Raw genomic sequence first — 20407 nt, forward strand, 5'->3', positions numbered from 1 at the left:
GTTTCAAAGCTGCAGCCGCCACTCGAGCAGCTGCGGCCTTTGATGGGGACAAGGCAGTGAAGGCCGCCCAGGAGGCCCCTGCCCTGGCCCGTCCCTGGCCCGCTGGCCCCTGCACGCCCCCGGGGAACCTGGGGCCGGCGCGGCGCGGCGCCCAGCCGGCACGCCTCACACGCCAGAGCAAACTTTCGCGACCGTGGGAGAGGCCCCGCGCACGCCGTTACCTTTGCAGCTGCATCCTCCCCTGGCACTTGCCCCAGACCCCCTGACAGCCCACAGCACGCAGGCCGGCAGGAAAACAACCCCCCGCGGAGGCAGGGAGGAAGGGAAAGCGAGAAACGGGGAAGAAAAAGGAAAGGGGGCAGTTTCTCTTCTCAGTCTCAGCCTCTTCACAGCTCCTCCTGCCCAAGCAAGCAAGTGAAGTCACAGGGCCGGGGCGGTGACATCAGCTGAGCCTCTGACATCACGGCCCCTGCCGGATCACACCTCTGCAGGGTGGAGATGGAGGAGCAGCAGGGAGGAGGAATGGGTGGATGGAGGAGGGAGAGGAGTACCAGATCCCTCCATCGCCCTCAACTGCGGAGAGCGCGTGCCAACGTGGGGGGGGGGATTAAGGGGAGGGGCGTGTGGCTCATCTCTAAAGAATACGTTTTATCTCTCTAGATAGGGGTGATTATGTGCCTATTTATAATTGGCCCCAGAGTGGATGGTCCCCTGCAAGTGAGGAAATAAAGCTTAGAGCAAGGGGTAAAAAGGCAAGTGTGCCCACTCACAGCATGCCTACTGTGTGCTGGGAACTGGCACTTGCACCTTGGATAGTGATCACAAAGGCCAAAGAGGACTCCATTATACCTAGTGAGCTCAGAGGGGGATGAGCCTTCCTGAGGCTGCACAGCAGGAAGATGGCCATACTTGGAGCCAGGAGTTACTAAGGAGATAAGGCTGGCACAGCCAGCGGCTGGAGAGCAGCTGGGCAAGGCCATGGGGGTGGGGGAGGGGCATACCTAGACCACCACACACACACACACACACACACACACACACACACACACACACACGGTGGCTTCAGTGGCAGGTCAGAGCAGGGGTAGCAGCAAAAGGAAGTCTGTTCTGGAACCGCAGCTCTGCCCCTCAGTGTCTAAGCAGGGGTGCTGGCTCTGAGAGAGGAAGCCCCTGCCATGGACAGGCCTGGTACTGGGGACTTCACAGTCCCTCCGTCCCTCTATTTAACCCCATGACAATACCTGAGAGGTAAGTACCCGTCTTCGTATTCAGAAAGGGAAACCAAGGCCCAGAAAGTAGCCCCAGGGTCTAGCCCCAGGTACAGGGAACCACAGGCACGTTGAACCAAACCTGCTTAGGCGTAGCGAGTGGAGGCCTCCCCCGTCCATATGTCTACTGCTCCCTTTTGGCAGTGGTCCCAATGAAACCCTGCAGGCCCAATGCACTAACTCCCAAACAGTACCCTACCCTGTGCCGCACGGCATCTGGGCTACCTGCTGCATTAGTCTCAGCACACACATGCATCCCAGCTTCCTCCGGGCTTGGTGAGAGCCTGCTATGTGCCAGGCCCCAAGCTCCATTATTTTCTCCTTACCCTCTATAAAGTACTTCCACCCCTCCTGACATTTCCCAAGTCCTGGAACTAGTGTGGCCACCATGCTTTTCGTACCAAGGGCATGCGAGAGTGTCTGAGAGAGAATCCACAGCAGACATTCAGTAAACTTCCAGATAAACTGGTCACTCAGAAACGATGTATTTGTAAGTGCCAGCACAGAAACCTAGAACACGGTTATTGATTAGGATCTCTGCCTCTGGCCCTTGGCACTTGCTGTTTTCTGTGCCTGGCACACCCCCTCTCCCCGCTGCCAGCGCTCCTTCGTTACCCAAGGATCTTGACTTAGATATCACTTCCACAGGGAAGCCCCACCCCAAGACGGACTTGGATGCTGCTTCTCCATGTTTTCTTGAACTGCATCCTGGAAGGCAGCAAGACTTAGTGGTCGGACAGGGGCTTTGAGGCACACTGCTCAGGTTCCTATCTTAGTACCCCCAACTCGCTGTGACCACAGAGAAGCCATCTGGCTCCTCTGAATCCATTTCATCCTATGTGAACAGTAACAGCAGTGTCGACCCGAGGGTCTCAGGGCTGACCCTCTCTGCCCATTCAGCTGCCTCTTCTACCTCAATGGGGCTTCGAATTCAGCCAAGGGCACAGGTTGGTTTTGTCCTCTGGTCACTGTCGAGAGTGCCTACAAACAGTGGACACTTAAGAAATACACACTGGCCAGGCATGGTGGCCCACATCTTTAATCCCAGCATTCTAGAGACAGAAGCAGGTGGATCTCTGTGAGTTTTAGTCTACATATGAAGTTCCAGACCAGCCAAGGCTATATAGTGATATCCTGTCTCAAAAATGAAAGAAGAAAGAAGATAGATAGAAAGAAAGAAAGAAAGAAAGAAAGAAGGAAGGAAGGAAGGAAGGAAGGAAGGAAGGAAGGAAGGAAAGAAAGAAAGAAAGAAAGAAAGAAAGAAAGAAAGAAAGAAAGAAAGAAAGAAAGAAAGAAAGAAAGAAAGAAAGAAAGAAAGCAGACAGACACTGAGGAACCTAGGCAAGGGCAGCTGAAATCAAGGATTGGAGAATTCTAATTCAATTTGGCGGGTACCTACATTAGACTATCTGGCTTTAAACCTTGGCTTTTTCTATTTCCTTCCTGTGAGATCTAAGGCAAGTTACGTAATTTCTCTGAGCCACACAGGTTCCACCTGCAAAATGGGAGGAAGATTAGAACTTCCTTTTTACGGTTGTGAGATGGTGTGAGATAAGGGAAGCAAACCGTTCAGAAGGCTCCAGACTCTTAGCTGGAGCCAGATCAAGGTTAGCTGCCTTCACGGATTTATCTGATCAGGGCCCACAAGGTACCTCTGCAAAGGGGCCGTGGGAAGGGTGTGACATCAGAGGGACACAGACTGGGCTTCCACAAAACTCTACCATACCTTGCTTCTCCTCTCTTGAAGCAGGGCAGCCCTCTACTTTCCTGAGACTCTGGTTTCTGACGAGAAACACACACAAAATGTCTACAGACACATGGCGAGCACTGAGTAGAAATGCAACAGATGCGCAGACCCTGGAGTCCTCCAAAGCATGAACATGTGTGCAATCAAGAACTCCTTGAGCCAGCATGAGTGACATGAGGTCACAAGCAAAAGCAGAAACACAGAGAAGGGACTCAGAATGGAAAGTAATGGAACAGGCACCAGGAAAGGCTTCCTGGAGGAGAGCGAGTAAACTGAGTCAGGATATCCTGTCCAGGAAAGGGAGGTGGGAGCAAATGCATGGGCATGGTGGGGAAACCCAATCCAAAAGACAAAGTTCATTTCTAAGGTGGCAGCTCCCAGACACACCTGGGTGGACAAACCCAACCTCATTCATTTTGGAGCTTTGGATTTGGGGAAATATGGTAGCTGAACTGGAAGATTTGGAAAGCACCAAGCTCCCATCCTGGGCATCCTGTTGATGATCAAGGCCAACATCAAAGAAACAACTGAGTTGAGAGCGATGCTAGAATCATCTTGTCCAACCATTTTACAGATGAGCAGGTTGAGGCCCAAATCACTGAACTACATTAGCCCAACTCAGTTAATAAAGAACAGAGCCAGAATTCTACTCGAAGGTAATTCCAGAGTTAAGTGTTTTTAACCAATGCACTCTATTACTTATCAGAATGTGCATCCATTTCATGCTGTATGCACACACCCATCCTGCATACATGTACCCATCCACCCCACCCTCTATTCATGTAACTATTCCATTAATGCATCCATCCACACACCCATCTATCCCATCCCGTATGTGCACATCCATCACTCCAATAATGCATGCATGCACCAGTCTAAACCATCATGCATGCATGCACCCATCCTCCATGCATGAACCTATCCCATCAGGCATCCATATACTCATCCACCCATTGCACATGTGCACCCATCCATTCCATCATGCATGCATGCACCAATCCAACTCATCATTCATGCATGCACCTATCCTCCATGTATGCACCTAATCTATCTCATCTATCCCATCATGCATGCATGCATGCCTGCACCTGTCCAAACCATCACAGGTGTGCACCCATCCATCCCATTTGATATGTATACACCCTTCCATCACATCACACATGCATGCACCCAGCCATCAGATCACACATGCATGCATGCATTCAAGCAGTGCTTATTTGAGCTCCTGCTGTTCCAGACACCGAGATGTCAACATGAATGCAGCGCCATTGTACCCAGCTGCTTTAGAGCTCACTAAAATCAGTCCTGAAAAGCCTGACTTCAAATTTAGCTGCTCAAGACCACAGACCACTCTACTGCTGGGAAACCACAAACCAACCCCCTTTCAAAGGCCATTACATTGCTTGCAAGGGAAAAGGAGAATGAAGACAATTGATCCAGTATCCACTTCTGGACAGAATGATGAGTTGTTTGGAGGTCTGCAGTCTAACAACAACAACAAAACAGATTTGGAAACGTTCAGTCCAAGGGGCTTAAAGCAACTGAATGAAAAGACGTAACATCTGGGTTCTGCTACCACGAGAGCTTTTGGCAAGTAGTTCCCTAGGAAAGAGGAAGTGGGCCAACTGTATACACTGGGTTTTGGAGTTCCCAGACCTTTCTTCCTAAGAGCTGAGCACCTACTCTGATCCAGACCCAAAAGGCTGTTCCATCCCAAAAGGCTGGCATGACTACCCCTTTTTGCAAGTCAAGAAACCGAGGCTCAGAGAAAGGAAGACTTGTCAGGTCTGGCTGGCTCCAAAGGTTGTGATCCTCAACACCAAAGAGCTGGCTTAACCTTGAACAAACATTTCATCTCTGCTTTCCTCACCTCTAAAGTGAACACCGGAGAAAAATATCAAGTCTCTTCCAGCCTAAGCACTCACTGAGGCCAGCCAACTTTCTCCTGACCCTCACCCCTCCAGCTTCAATCCTGCCCCCACCAGTGTCCAAGGTTAGGCTGTAAAACTGCCCAGAATGAAGCTGGTACAATAGGAATCAAATGTCCTTACTTGGGCCTCCATTTCAGGGAGGCAATTACTTTATACCCATTTTACAGATGAGGCCATAGATCACCATCTATAAGATAATCAGTACTCTCTTCCAAGGTTCCTGCAACAGATCTGTCATTGCCTGAAGAAGAATGGATGGATGCTACAGTCCAGTTCTCTGTAGTGTTATTAACCATGATCCCCAACATCTGGACAGTATAACACCACTCCTAAAAAAAATGCTCACTGCCAGTTTCCTCCTTCATAAAATGTGAAAAGAAGAGTTCTTAAAAGAAAGCATGCACCCCCATTTTGCAGATGAGGACATGGAAGTCAGAGAGGGTGACCTAAAGTGTGCAGGAAAGCTGCAACCCAGGATTTGTGACCCAGAACGTAATAGTAAGAGAAAGGCTGGGGTGTCAGTGGGCTGCAAATTTGAATGGCACGCTTCTGTGGGCTGGCAGCCTGCCAAGAGCCACAAACAAGGGGTGTTCTGCTCACCCAGGGCCATCAGGAGCCTGCAGCCTTCCCCGGGCACAGCTGCTACCCTGGCAGACCCCTAAAAAGCCCCCCAAAGAATCTCTGCGCTCCAGAGCTTTTTTCCCATTCCAAACATGCCAGAGCCCCGCGGACCCCGGAGGCTGCTACTTAGCGCCAGATTAATCACACCGAATTCTCCATCCAGATATTGCGTGCAGGCCGAACTCCCACCGCTAATCGCCGTAATATTCTCCTCGGCGTGTGCAGGCGGCCGGGGCGATGTTCCAGGAATATTAATTCTCCACAGCCGGCTCACTCCCGCCGCACGCATGCGCCCCCTGTGCTGCTGGTAATGTGCTGTGAGTGCAGGAGGGGGCCGTGGCAGGGGGGAAACACAGGAGGCGCGGGTCGATTATGGAAAGGAAAAGGCCAGACAACACGGTCCACGGGGACCAGATGCGAAGACCGCAAAGTGATGAGGGCAAGAGAGACAGGAGATAAATGGCACTCTAAAACGTGTGGGGAGAAGTCAAGGTAACTAAACTAGCCAGAGAGATATGTGCGAATGGGCTATCCTCAGCATGAGAGTCGAATGAGGAAGCGTGCCAACAATATATAGATCGGGTGACCCGCCTTGAGGCTATCGGTACATCATGTAGTCGACACCTTCTATGCACTCTCGATGGACAAGAAAACGTGCAGATCACAAGCGTAGCTGCAGCTCGTTCCACACGCGAAGAGCGACATCAGTCAGTAGTATGACTCTATGAGAGTGTCAGACCACTGCTGATCACAACACAAGCAACTAGCTCTTGAGGCAAATGCGGCCAGACCAGAGAGCAAGACTAAAATCCTCGGGGAGAGAGCATGACGAGATTGCAGCAACCGGAGTCGTCCACAGAAGCACACCTACAGTAACAAAGTAGGGATAAAGCGTTTCAGCTGCCTGTTGAATTATATGAACGACACGTCTGGTGACAGAGGAAGACTACAATTTTGCAGATGTATACTCAAGCAAGCAGTTAGATTACAAGAACACTGGAGGGGACAGGTTGGACAGGATGAGTAGCCAGGATTTGTGCCAAGGGCATAGACTTGCTATGTCTGCTTAGCATCAATGCTCCTAGTGTAACTCGAAAGATGCCAGGAGTGAGGACATGAAGAGAGAGAGTAACTGAAGCAAACGTGCTGGAGCCAACGTGGCATGTGGCCCTAAGGAACAGGAAATACAGGCTAGGCCAACAGTAAATACGCAAGTACCAGAACGAAGTGCTGCTATGAGTGACGGCTAGAGTCACTGACGCCAGCTGGTATGACAAACTCTCTGCATACGAGTGGAGACATCACTCGAGGAACTGCTTAGTAGCTCAAGTAGTATCGAAACTAGGATTGTATAACCTAACCTAAAAGCCATATCGATGCGCCTCCTAGTCATTCCAAACTACGCTATAATACAGTGAACCCTGGCAATAGCACTGACACTCCTGACGCCAAACTGACTCGAAGAGGACATGCATTGGTGTCTCATTAGAGAGAAAAAAGGCTCAATAATGCAGTACTTCCCCGAGGAAGTATGCAGTGTTTTATCACAATAGGACCTAGAGGACAGCTAATATGTCAGATGATGTAACGATTGGACTGGATATCAAGACAAGACAGATCTCAGAGATCCACAACATCAGCGTCAAGATTTCTATCTTCAACGATTGCAACTTGCAATACTATATAGAATCACAAGTTCCTCTTCTTATGTTGACGAAGTTCTTGTGAACATCTGACTCACTACAATTTCCCATTTGCCCGTCCTCGAAACAAGAGGGCGCTAACACAGATATGGCCTCGCTCCACCATCAGCTATCGAACATGCTATGACAAGACCTTAAGAAGAATCTAATTATTAGTCCATATGAGGTGCCTCCCTCACTGTAGTGCGGAGGCACACTGGATCCAATAGAATAATTAATCTCAAAAATTCTTGAGCACGGTCATGCTAATGTTAAAAACGACCTTGCCATGATGAATTAGACCATGTAAAATAGGCGTGAGAAAGTAAATTTGCATGAGAAAGCCATGACCAAGAACGTGAGACTGGAGGAGTGTCACGTTACAAACGCAATGTGCCAAGGATCAGAGTCCGAAAGGGCTTTCAAGGAGAGACTGGTGAACGCACTAGTAGTATGGGAAATGAGAACAGAGACAATTGCAGACTATTTCATGACATCAAGTAGTATACAAACTGGAGTTGTCTACATCTGCATCTTAGTGGAGGGAGAACACGACAGGTCTCTGCTCTCATTAAAGAAATAATAGGCAAAACTGGCTGAGATTCCACAATGAAAATGCAATGAAAACAGAAATCGATTTGAGCAGCATTGGCAATCTGACATGCCATAAACTGATCATCCGATACTCTTTATAAGAGATAAAAGGCAATCTCGACCATGACAGGAGGATGCAATGTCATCCTTCTCCATGGGCAGTCCGTACACTGCGAGAACATCCAATTGATGGCTATATAGCCGAATACATGCAGTGCAGTACAGTGAAAAAGCGTCGTTCCGAGCAGCCACAGTAGAGTTAACTAGGCAGCTAATAAGTCAGCGTGCGACTGAGCAGAGGAACAGCACCATTGCAAAGCGAACGGGACACAACGCAGTTAAGCAAGTTGTGCTTATAATCAATAAAGAACTGCCGGAGGGCCAACAGTCCCCAAAGCAACGCACCGATATGCTTTCCAGAGAAGGTCCAGGAGATATATGAAGGCTGAGTTCATCGCCGTTGCAAGTCCACTGGATATCCAGATCTAGAATGAAAAAGAGATGCGACTTCTGAAACCTATGGTGTAAATCTGGCCATGTGAACTGAGAGGTAAAACTATGTGCCAGAAGCTGTTAAAGTAAGCACAAGAATGCATGCGCGAGGTCAATCGGTACAGCCAGCGCTAGAGTGGAGGCGGTTGCACTGAAGGGGCAATGGGGGGGAGCATCCATCTGCAAGTAGTCTTGTCATGACAGACGAAGAGATGAGGAACTTGAAAAGCAAGGTAAGAAAGGAGCTAGGGGCAGAGTCCCCTTGCAATAGGAAACAGCAGACACTTGCAGGCACACACGAAATAACGAGAGTCGCCTCGTTAGATCACACAACATGATCAAAGGCCCGGCTGAAGACAGAAATAGCTGGATGCACGCAACCTGATCTTCTCGTGGGCCACTTAGAATGTTGCGCAAACGCGAGTCCATTACATTGTTCTAAGGAGATGACATTATCAGTTTGTATCCTGCAAGCCTGACATGAAAAGCAGAGGAACCAGAGTGAGAGTAGTGACTACTAGACTGCCCTCATAGCAGCGAATATGGCTATTAGCATAGAGCAATTCACACAAAGTACACAATCCCCAGGGGCAGTAGTTATGTCATTACAGTCGTGCGAGGGATGGCTACTTGAAATGTGTATCGCCAGGGGGACAGCAGGGAACCCAACTTATCCTTAACAACAGAAGAAAGGTGCGATTCTTTGGTTGAAATTCATGGGCGCGCGTTCGTAAACGATAAGGAAGGGAAGCATACAAATGACATAATGGAAAGCGAAACAAGAAATAAGAGAAAAAAGGAAGGAAGAAATGTGGTTCTGTCCTACATTTAAAGCACAGTCCCCACCAGCAGAACAGTGTATAGCAGGTTGCAAAAATGACAAACGCCCATCTTAGTACTTCCGTAAGGTCCAGAGGGCAGACTAGCTGAGATAAGTAGTCCTGGACCCAGTAGCAAGTCCAGATATAAACGCAGAGTAGGGTGCAGAAGAGACTCAGACGTAACCACTGAAAGAACAAGTGACAGAGAAGAATAACCCTGACACCACAAATGGCTGAGTAAAGATAATGCATGGGTATAGCTGTATATGGGCCATAGAGTACTCGAATCGAAAGCCTATTAAGAGAACAATTGAGTGTTGTCGTCGATGTCTGTAAACTATTAATCTCAGATAAGGAACTAGGCGTAGAACAAATATCTGAGCATGCATTTGAGCCACCTGCATCTAATCGGGATTAGCTGAGCCATGACTGTGGGTGACACGATAGTGTCAGCGGGGTCTTAAGTAAATAGATGCCGGCATCTGTCCTCTACAGATGGACTGGAGCTAATAGGCGGAACAGATGGGTTCACATACTGGATAGTACAGAAGAGGCATATTAGAATCTTCAAAAGCACTATCCTGCATTAAGGGCCTGAAAGAATCCTAGAAGCCGGGCTCTGTCGGCACGGGTTTCCTAAGGTATATGCTCAACTGACTCCTAGTATGCTCGTAGCTGTGGCCGCATCACGCAAGCTGAGTGTACTGAAGGAGAGAAGCCAAGGCACTGTCAGGATCAAGAGACCTTTCGACGTGCAAATGATCGCGCCTCCAGTCATAACTACGAGCTCTTGCGAGCGGCTCCGTGGCTGTCTGCTCAGTCGGACTCAGGGCACGTCTGAGCGGGACGAAGGCTCGCTGGCGACGATGCAGCAGAGGCGTCTGGGAGCCGTGAGGACCACCAGACTGGCCTCCCTGCCTTCCAGGAGGGAACATCCCTGCCTGTCAGCTGCAACCATGGCGGGTAACAGGATCCCAGGCAGTGAACGGGCAAGTCCCATGAGGCTTCCCAGAGGAGGAAGGTTTGGGCAGGAACCTAGAAATCAAGAGGCCTATTCAGGTTTCAAAGTACCACCCAGGAGACATGGGAGAAGACAAGGGTCCCGTGAGACTCCCAGGCCTCCTCCTCCTCCTTCCAGGCCAATACCTCTGTGCCTCTGGCTTCTGCATCTCTGGTGCATGTGTTGCTAAGTTCGGCCACAGCAGGTCCAGTTCCATGAGAGCCCTACTGCACCTGACCATGGACGGCACACACACACACACACACACACGTGGTTTCCTCATTCCTTCCACTCTCCTGAGGCTTGGCTCCAGATCTCACATCCCCTTAGCCAGGCGCTTCCCACAAGGAATGGCAGGGTCTGGGACTTGGAGGTGTTGGGGGTGGGGGACAGGGATTCAGCTAGGGAGCAAGGCAGAGGCAGGTCACAGCCTGAGTGGAAGAGAGGCCCAATCTCCAGGAGGTAGCCTCCTGGTCAGGCCCAAGACCTGCAGCAGGCTGACAGCTATTACTCTTCCCATTGTTTAGACTGTTGGCCCTGGGGCCACTGGGTCAAAGGGAAGAGCCAGATCTGACCCCGGCCTCCTACTCCTGGCTGGCTCAGAAAACCACTTTACTGCTCCAAACCTCAGTTTGTTCATCTGAAATATGGACTGACCACACCAGGAGTCAGAGTGATTAGTCACAGAGTGAATGACAGGCAGATGTTGGTTCTGTCCCTGGAGCCGGATGTCTCCAGGGGAATAAGAACTGGGCCTGTCCTGCACAAGAGACCACACACTCGATTTCCTTTAGTGATCCTGGGGAGGGAGGGTGGGAGGATGGGAAGGAGGGAGGGAGGGAGGGAGGGAGGGAGGGAGGGATTGCTGCTCTATATTCACAAGTGAGAGTCTGAAGCAGACAGGTGAGGGGCTGGCTCAAGATCAAAGCTGCATACACCCCAGGTGGCCCTTACCTGGTTGTAAAAGGCATTTTCCAGCTATGGAAGGTAGTGGACAGAGAGGTCAGGGCCACCTCAAACCAGCCCATCCTGGCTAGCCCCAGTCTGAAGCCCTGGCCTGTAGAGAAGAGACCTAGCCCACAGCCAACAGTCTGTGAAGAAGGGTCCCTTACCCCAGAGCATGCAGCCATCTTGGGCTTTTTTTTTTTTTCAATCCAGGAGCCAGGAAGGGCCTGGGCAGTGGGCACATGGGGCAAGGTAAGCCTCTGGGTAGAGAAAGGCCCGCAACCCACTCCCCTCCGGCCCCACTTGGTGCCTGCAGTTCACTGCAGCCTCCTGGCCCCGGCTCTGCAAGCACGTAGCCGGCACCTGCCAATCTCAGCCCACGGCCTCCGCCCAGCCCCCCTCTCCCGGAGGACAGATAATTCTCTCGCTCTCCCAGCCTGACAAAATAACTAATGCTAACTCAATAAAGTCCCCCTTGAAGGTTTTTAATTACCAGACTGTGCCGAAGACTAAAGACTCCAGGAGCGGGAGGGGAGGCCTGGGGAGGCTGATGGGGGTGGGCGTGGCAGAACCTCGGGCTGGGCTGGTGGTGAAGTGCCCTCCCTCTGACTTGGGGAGAGGGCAGAGCCAGGCCGGTGCTGTCCAGGGTGCTGGGCCCAGCAGCCACAGGGTTTAGAATTCCTACTGGCAACATCAGTCACTGCTAGAGGCCCAGTTAGGCTCCTGGCTGACTTTGGTGATTTTTATCTTTGAGCGTCATGGTTAACCACACAGTGGACACAGCTCTGGTGAACAGAAGACACCGAGCCTGCCGTCACCAGCAAGCCTGGCCTGCTCGGTTTTACAAGGTGTCAGACAGAGGCTTGGGCTGCCCTGTGGTATGGAACGAAGGAACTGTGCACAAAGGTGGCCATCAAACATGTCCTGTGTGCTAACCATAGCTCTGGGGCAGCGTAATGTGCTTGGGATACAGCCTAGCATCGGTGGGACCAAGGCTACCCAAAAGGCCTAAGGAGGGTGGGCCTAAAACATCACCCACCACAGATATTCAAGAGCCGAATAATGAAGTCTCACTGTCATGAGGGGATAACCTGGGGGGCAGAGCTGAGCAGGAGGGAGTGTCACAGTTGGCACACACACACACCCACAACTATAGTTAAGAGCAAAGATAACATCCACAGAGAAGCACGTATCTGCCTTAACCCTACCACAGAACTGTACTCCTCCTCTCTTACCACAGTCACCTGTGAGCCAGCCCAACTGTTCCATGGAATCTACTCTGGGCTCACTCAGTCATGGGTCCCTTTCAGCCCTCAAGACATTTGATCTGGCATTTATGCCCCTCTGTGATGGGTGACAGGCCCTAGATAAGCCTTTCTGGGACTTGCCCACCTTGAACTTCTGGTCAAAAGTCATCTCCTGCTCATCAATAATGGCCTTCTCCAGCAGTACTCCTGTGCGCCCAAACAGAATGACCAGTACCTCTCATTCTCAGACCTAGAACACAGGCTTTGAGTCCATCCTCAGACCCAGGGTACAGGCTCTGAGCCAGCCTACTGGGGTTCGAGGATTGCCTTGACCCTGAACTAGCTGCAAGTGGGTATGTTTCTTTATATACACACTGGAGGTAAGAACAGTCCCCAATTCAGATACAGGTTTTAAGAGCTACTGAATTCATATTTGTTAAGATTCAGCATAGTACCTAGTAAGTGCCTGGGGTTGCCAGGCAACCACCATCATCGTCATCTTCAGTAGTAGCCTGTCTTTCCCTGTCTCGGCATCAGTCACCAGGATGTTCCATCCTTTGCTCCCAGCACAGCCCTGAACACAAGGATATGCTGAACCACCCAGGAGACAGGCCACAAGGCTGACACTGGCTCCATTTTCCGGATGTGGACACAGAGGCTGCAGGAGGCTCCACACTGCTCCATGGACCCTCTGCCCAAGCTGTGCTCTCTTCACTGCATCTCCTTCAGATCTGCTCTTTTCAGTTCTGCAGACATATCACCTTGGGGGCCGTGCCGACAGCCGGTGCGGCTGTGCTCAGCTCTCCTGGGGTTTCCAGGGGTGGTGGGATGGCCCCAACACCCAGGCCTGACTGGAGTCTTCTGGCTGGGATCACAGTCCTACCTACTATGATGGAACTGCTGCCCACCAGCCGGCCCCTTGGCATCAGGCCCTGGATGGCAGCCAGCTGGGAGAGGAAGCAGCTTGGCTGGCAGCCAGCTCACAGTGCCCGAGCTGTCAGCCGGGAGGCAGGCCAGGCAGGGCTGAGACCCCCTGGCCCTGAACAGGGCCCTGGCCAGGCCACCGGGATGGGGCCAAGCTCCTCCTCCCACCAGAGATTCAAGGGGGCCCTGTCAACGCCAGCTCTAAGCAAGGAGCAGGGGCATAAGCTTGCTGGGTCCCCATTTATTCAGCTCAGCTTTTCACAAACAACAACTGTTGTGGAAGCAGCACGTGGAGCAGGAGATTTTCAAGTCAAATAATAATAAAAACAGCAACAACTACAGCTGACATTGAGCAAGCACTTGCTCCGCACCGGGTGCCACTGCACAGACTCCTCTGGGAGGGAGGATGCCATTACTATCAGACGCAGCAGCTGAGCTCAGAAAGGGGCAATAACTCACCTACAGCCACACAGCATGCTGCAAGAAGGCTCGAGACTGGGACCTACCTGTGCCTCAGCCCTGACACTCCACTGGCTCAAGCAGCCCTAGGTACCTGGACAGGGTAGAGCCTCATGCATCCTTGAGTGTGGAGTTCAAGGCTGGACATGGGGTGCAGACATGAACCCTCAGCCCAGAGGCTCATATCTATTCGAAGCACTTGAGGGTGGGGGTGGAGTGGCAGTCCAGAGGTTAAAAGCACATATTGCTCTTCCAGAGGACCCGAGTCCCTCAGCTCAGGGAATCGACGCCCTCTTCTGGCCTCCTGGGGCACTGCATTCACATGCACAAAGCCACACTCAGACAAACACATAGACACAAAATAATTAAAAATAAAAATAGGTTCTTAAAAAAACAAAGCACTTGGGAGCTTCTCACCCCTATTCGATCAAATTTTTAGGCGATGGGACTGCCACAAGTTCCACGTCTACATGCCCAGGGAGAGCTAGTGACTGACCCACAGCTACATGGATGAGGTGCACACCAGGGCTCCCAGCGTTCTTCTCCTCAGATCCCCAATTCTACAGGAAGGCCCGGAGCCACACTACTTGGCTCCCAAAGCTACTTAACCCAGGAGGCTAAGGGGGAGCTGGGATGCAGGACAGGCAGCATTAACCAGAGGCGTCCTCGGGAGAGGCTTTCATCTGCAGCCGGGCCACTGTGGGCCATGACAGTAGCTGCCAAGAAGGCAGGCATCCCAAGGAAGACAGGAGCAGTCCAGCATCACTCCAAAGAGCAAGGGAGGGTCAGCAAAGAAAGGTACTTCTGGTGACCCCACATGGGGAAGGGCTTGGGCTGGAGTCCATCCTGAGCAGACCCCCCGGCCCCCCCCCCGCAGCAGAGGGCCGGCCAGATACTACCCTCCTGTCCCCTCCGAATGGCCAGGTGCACAGCAGCCCTGCCAGCTGGTAGGCTGCCAGCTTGGCCCGAATCACTACTCTCTCTGCACATGCCTTTCCAGAGCTTGCCCTCCAGAAGGACAGATTCAACCACAGAAAAGGAAGCCCGGGGCCAGGATGGCGGATGGCCCTTCTCCCAAGAACTAGACAAACGGCCTATGGGTCTGGGGACCATCCTTGCAGCTGGTGGACAGAGGACTGACAGAGAAAGAGCAGGGAGGCCCCGGCGGGATGCCAGTACAGACGAGGCTGTGGTGCGGCAGTGTCCCATCCTGGGGACAGTAAATGACAACAGCGGTGAAGAGACATTAAGGTTTCTAGACCCCACCCCCTGGCACTGGAGGAATTTACCAGAGACGCCTTGAGAGGACTAAGAGTGCTGGGTGGTGGGCAGACAGCATGAACTCCCCGAAAATCTGGGGCCCTTATTCGGAACTCACTGAAGGAGGGCGGCAGCGAGGCAGGGCAGGGGTGTGGTCCTTCTGAGGGTGCACGGACATACGCCTTTCCCTTCATCTTTCCTCGTCTTGATCTGCCATCTCGGCTCCTCGCACTTGCACCCCATACCCCACAGCCCTCTCACTCATCCTCCTGAGGGTCAACTTTCAATGCTCTAGAACCCGTTTCCCCGCCGGGACAAAAGGGATACGGCCCTGAACTGAGGTCGAGCCCCAGCCTCACATCCTCACAGGTCGGCAGTAGTGGGTCACTTGGGGGAACTCCACGGTACTGGGGTACCGGGTCGAGAGATGCCATCCCTCCTGAGAGCCCACTCCAAGTCAAGTCACCAGACCCTATTCCTCCCGGGCATCAACGGGCCAAACTCTGCACTTCTCCCCAGGGGTGGGGGCCCCTCCCCTCTCCCTGCATCTGGATCTAGCTGGGCGGGAGCCAGGGAATTAGCTGATACCTGGAGCGGGAGAGTAGAGAATAGCAGAGGAGGAGGAAGTGGAGAGGAGAGGGAGGTGGGAAAGAGAGGAGGAGGAGGAGGAAATGGAGGGGAGAGGGAGGTGGGAAAAAGGAGGAGGAAGTGGAGGGGAGAGGGAGGAGGGAAAAGTGGAGGGGGGCAGGTGGGGGAGAGAGAACTGTGGAAGAAAGGAAGGGAGGAGAGGGGAAGGGGAGGGGAGGAAGGGACCCGTGGGGGAGGGGCGGTCTACAATCACTGCAACATCAAAGCCTTCCCCGCCGCAGAGCAGAGTCACGTGCAACCTCGTTCCTTAGCTGGGAGAAGCTGCTGGGCCTGGGGCTGCTGAAGGAATTTTAAAACGAGGCAGATTGTCTAGAATGGGGGGGTGGAGGGGATGAATGGAGTTTTATCTTTAAGTAGGGGATAAGGCGGCAGGTTTGGAAGCCTGTCCCCTGCAGCCGCAGGAGCCTGAAGGGCCCCTGCTCAGTGGCTGGGTTGGGGGGCCAAGAGCAAGGACCACCCAATTCCTCTGGTGGATGGAGCTTCTGGCCAGCCCAGCCTGGTTGAGAGAAGCTGGAAATCTGGCTTTCATTTAAAAAGCTTCCTCCTTTTAATATTGGTTCAAGTTTAAAAGAGGAGAAAAAGATTTTTTTCTCTTTTAAATCCACCATGTGGGCCAAATATAGCGGACCAGAGTCTCAGCTGGGATGGGGCTTCTGATAGGCTCCAACCTGCTGCTTCATTTGTGGGGTCACTGAAGAGGGGTAGAGGCTTGCTCAAGATCCCACGGAGGAGAGGGTAGAATGTCTCAGGATTCACAGGCCTGGGGCCTCCCACAGGCAGATTGGTCCACAGACCCAGGGACTGTGGGGGAACAGGAAATGTGTGGGGCTGGTGGCAACAGACAGTTCTGAGGAGCCCAGCCCCCTGGCCCTCCTCCATGCCCAGTCTTGGGCAGTTCGGCCACGAGCTCCTCATGACTGCCCCCTCCAAGCCAGCTTTCTCACATGCCCCCTGCCTGGCTGCCTGGGCTCCCTCGGACCCCAGCTGCAGGAAGAACCAGGACAGGGCAGGACTACACCAATGAGGCTCCCTCGAACCCCAGCTGCAGGAAGAACCAGGACAGGGCAGGACTACACCAATGATTGGGGCAGAAAGGGGCCCTCCACGGAGGAGACAGCTGTCCCAGTGCGCTGGTAGGGACAGGCTCCCCAGGGAAGGCCCCAGGAGGACCCCCGAGAGCTCTAGGCAGGAAGCACAGTACCTGCCCTCAACAGGCAAAGTGGGGTGAGAGGTGGGCACGGACAGAGTGGAAGGAAAATCTGCCGCAGGAGCTTGGCTGTTTATCTCCAGGGCACTAGGGACCCCTTAGAGGAGTCTGAGCAGAAGAGAGATCAGCTCAGATCCTTGCTGGGGGGATCAGGAAGACAGGGCTGGAAGCCTGTTCTTTCTGGAAGTCATTCTTCAGCAAATATTTACCTAGCATTTCCTCTGTGCCAGACAGAATGGTGGGGCAAACCTGAATACACCACCGTGGGGGGATAGGGGAGGCTGTGAGGAAGCCACCATTCCAACAGGTGGGTGACCAGTCCTCCACAGAACTACTTTACAAGAGAGAAGCCTATTCTCTGCAGAGGGAGGCAAGGGACAGCGGGGTCTCAAGTCAGCAGGCAGGGACGGGCAAGCCATGCCAGAGGAGGCAGAGCTTCCAGACCCTGTCTCAAGGGCATTCGGGTGGGGGTGAAGGCAGACGCACTGCACCCCTACTTCTCTGCCCCTGGAACAGAACCCGGCACGCTGGCAGCCAGCCATCCCTCTCTAAGGCTGACTGACGTGTGTTTCCACCAAGGTCTGGTCTTATGAATAAAGCCTCCTGGCTGGGTGGCCTCATAGGCCACCACTACACACACACATTTTGGGATGGCAGGCCTTAATTCCAGGTCCTGAGCCCTCAAACTCAGGATAAAGTGGGCCCTGGGGGGAACCCCACGGAGGTTCTGTTCTCTAAAGTCCTCCAGTCTGCATGAGAAGGGAAGCTGAAGCCGCACCAGGCAAAGGGTCATGCTTACAGAATTGAGGGGCCATTGTCCCCACACAAGAGCCCCAAAGTGACTAACGACGGCTCAGCAGATGCTAGGAGCCCCATTCTCCAAGTCAGGAGACCAGGGCTGGTAGGGGGGTGTCAGGGTGGGCACCAGACAGGACTCAGCCTGGGGGCCTGTGGGGGGCGGTGAGGAATGACCAGGCCAAGGGGAAGGCTGTTCTGCAGGGAAGCCCAGGTAACTGGAAGGCGGGCAGAGTCCTCTCCATCCTGGGCAGGGGGGTGGGGTGAGGGGGCCTGAAGGCAGAGATGCAGCCCTGCACTTCTGCCCTCCCACATTCTTCCTTGAAGCATGGGGATTGGGGGTGGGGGTGAAAAGCTCCCCAAATGAGATCCTCTATCCCCCATGGGCTCCCACTCCACTTACCAGCCACTCCCTACTCGAGCAGGAGGGACATTAACATTCCACTCACTTTACAGACGAGGAAACCAAGGCCAGGAGAAGAAGAGTCCAGACAAAGATCGCCAGCCGGTGAGAGGCAGAACTTCTCCTCCCTGAGCGAGAGGCGACCTCCTTCGCCACACTTTTCATCAGTTAAAGGTTCCAGGCCAGAGTGATGGGACGCCACCTAGCAGGAGTTTCTAGTTTCGATGCTCTCTTCTCCTCTAGTTCCTAATGGATAAATCTCCTGACAGGCGTAATCCAGAGGTCAATCGCAAACGTGTACGACCCCCTATCTCGTGCACGTGTGACACGAAATTGAGCCTCGCTTATGTTGATCTCCCCCATTATGACCGCTTTTCACGGTTTGCCCTTCACAAACCCCTCCAGTCTCTAGCCTCAAGACTCTTGGATCTATAGCGGTGTCACATTCATCCTATCTCGCCGTTGTGACAAGCCCTGATATATTACAAGGGAACAGATGGTGCGTGCATGAGATCATCTGGCAACTGATCCAAAGACACAAATATAGGCAAGGCGAACTGGCTGATAATCATAACCGTATAGCAAATGCTAGTAGGCAGTACTCATGGCCTGAAAGTCCAAGCACTCTCAGAAGGAGACATGGATTGACATGGAGTGCCACTTTCAATAATCTATGATCGTGGCTCGTGAGAAATTGCCGCCATCATTGTTTCAAACTTTTAGACAACGCTAGATACAAATTAGCCAAACTATCGTTTTAAACAAATACTGTATTTTAGGACTACATGTTAATACTTGGCTATTGCAAAATTAGTAGATAAATCCAATACTTGCATGTTTTATCTTTTGGTCTAGGGTTATATTCTAAACCTCCTTCCTCTTCCTTAAAGTTTTTAGCTCAACTTTATGTTTCCGTTGTATAGAAAGTAACATACTATATCATATTTTCAAAATGTAGGAAGCGCGCGGAAACAGGCACGAGAAGGTGAGAGTTTCACGAACCGAGTAATATAACTACTAATATCCCTGCGTAGCCCGAAATTCTAATGGTACCTCTCTCCCTCATAAACAGAAATGGGGAATGGCCAGCCAGTCCAAGACCACTGGCTCAGCGCAGGCAGGACTCTCACGGGCTTAAGACTTATTCACTCAATTTTAAGTCATCAGCAGGCCGAGGACCACCGTCATCTCCACTCCAGCCAGACGGTGCACAAGCACAGAGAGAACTTTGAAACTCAGATCTTTGATAGTGAGCACGTGGGCGTGACGAAGGAGAGTCACTCCGAAGTCAATCTATAACGACTCAACGCGTGCCCTAAAATTGCAGCCTGTCCACCCATCGCGAAGCAAACTGGCAGAGATGTAGAATCAACAAGTCTGGCTGGCTCTGGTAGGCTCCGGGGTACAACAACGCCCCAGTGCCCTTTCGTCACTCGAGCTCTTTTCCACTCCCCCAGGAGGAGGGCAAGCCTCGAGCGTCATTGATCGAACCTAGCTCGTGAGACATCCCCAGCTACCTCCCGAGTCCTAGTCTGGTAAATATGGCCCTCTGCTAAAAGTCATTCTTATACGGTAAAAGTGAAAGAAGAAGATGTTCAATGTGAAAAGCCTAGTCAGAGCGTGATCGTGTATTGTTAGAGTGGTAAAACAAAATGAACTCGTTAGGAATAGAAGAGCGTGTCTACAGTATTTTTTATCTCCTAAGAGAGAGCTGAACAGGGTTGAGGTTGACATCATCTCAAAGAAGAGACATGACATGGTCCTTCTCCTACAGTCATGCTCATCTCCGTCTTCATTCCCTTGCCCTCTTCACACTAACTCCCTCTACCCTCTACTACTCCATTTCCCTTAATCTAACTCATTAGAACTGAAAGATAACAGTAAGCGTAATTTTGTCGTCAGCAATACAGACGATACCGTTCTTGTTAATCTTATAGTTTCCAATGTGCTTAAATTGATGATCACTGCGCCATAGTAGTCACCGGTAGTAATATAATATGTGCTGGCCTGTGTGGCGTGATGTGGGTCGACTGTGCTTCAAGGGTCTGCACGTGCCCTAGGTTTGCCCTGCGGCCAAAGTCAGAACGTACCAGGCTTAACACTGCAATGCCTGTACGATGAACATCAAAGCTGCGCCCCAGCAGCCCAAAGGTTAGCACCTGGATGTTTGGCAGTTGATCCCTCAATCCGAAAGGCAGCCCGGCGCACCCCACCCCCTCCTGCCCACTCTGCCTCGCATGTCGCACTCGACTGAGTCCCTGTATGCTCCCATACCCCATCTGGTATGAATATGATGCTATCCAATAGGATTACCCCCATAAGCGGCCGAAAGTTGATAATATTTCCTGCCTCGCATAATCACC

The 20407-nt window shown here is 52.0% G+C and overlaps 1 protein-coding gene across 3 annotated transcripts in view; it reads right to left on the bottom strand.

Annotated features, from left to right (window-relative positions):
• Window positions 1-20407, bottom strand: part of Tcf20 (transcription factor 20) — a 197506-nt gene that overhangs the window by 112141 nt on the left and 64958 nt on the right. Inside the window, exon 1 of one of the 3 annotated variants that reach the window (XM_028861072.2) lies at window positions 222-242. The exons of the other annotated variants lie outside the window; for them this stretch is intronic. The gene's annotated coding sequence lies outside the window, so the exon portion shown is untranslated. Of the gene's footprint in view, window positions 1-221; window positions 243-20407 lie in introns of those variants that run through there. 3 annotated transcript variants of the gene reach the window in all.

The sequence above is a fragment of the Peromyscus leucopus genome, chromosome 20 (assembly GCF_004664715.2).
Source record: "Peromyscus leucopus breed LL Stock chromosome 20, UCI_PerLeu_2.1, whole genome shotgun sequence".
NCBI classification, from domain to species: domain Eukaryota; kingdom Metazoa; phylum Chordata; class Mammalia; order Rodentia; family Cricetidae; genus Peromyscus; species Peromyscus leucopus.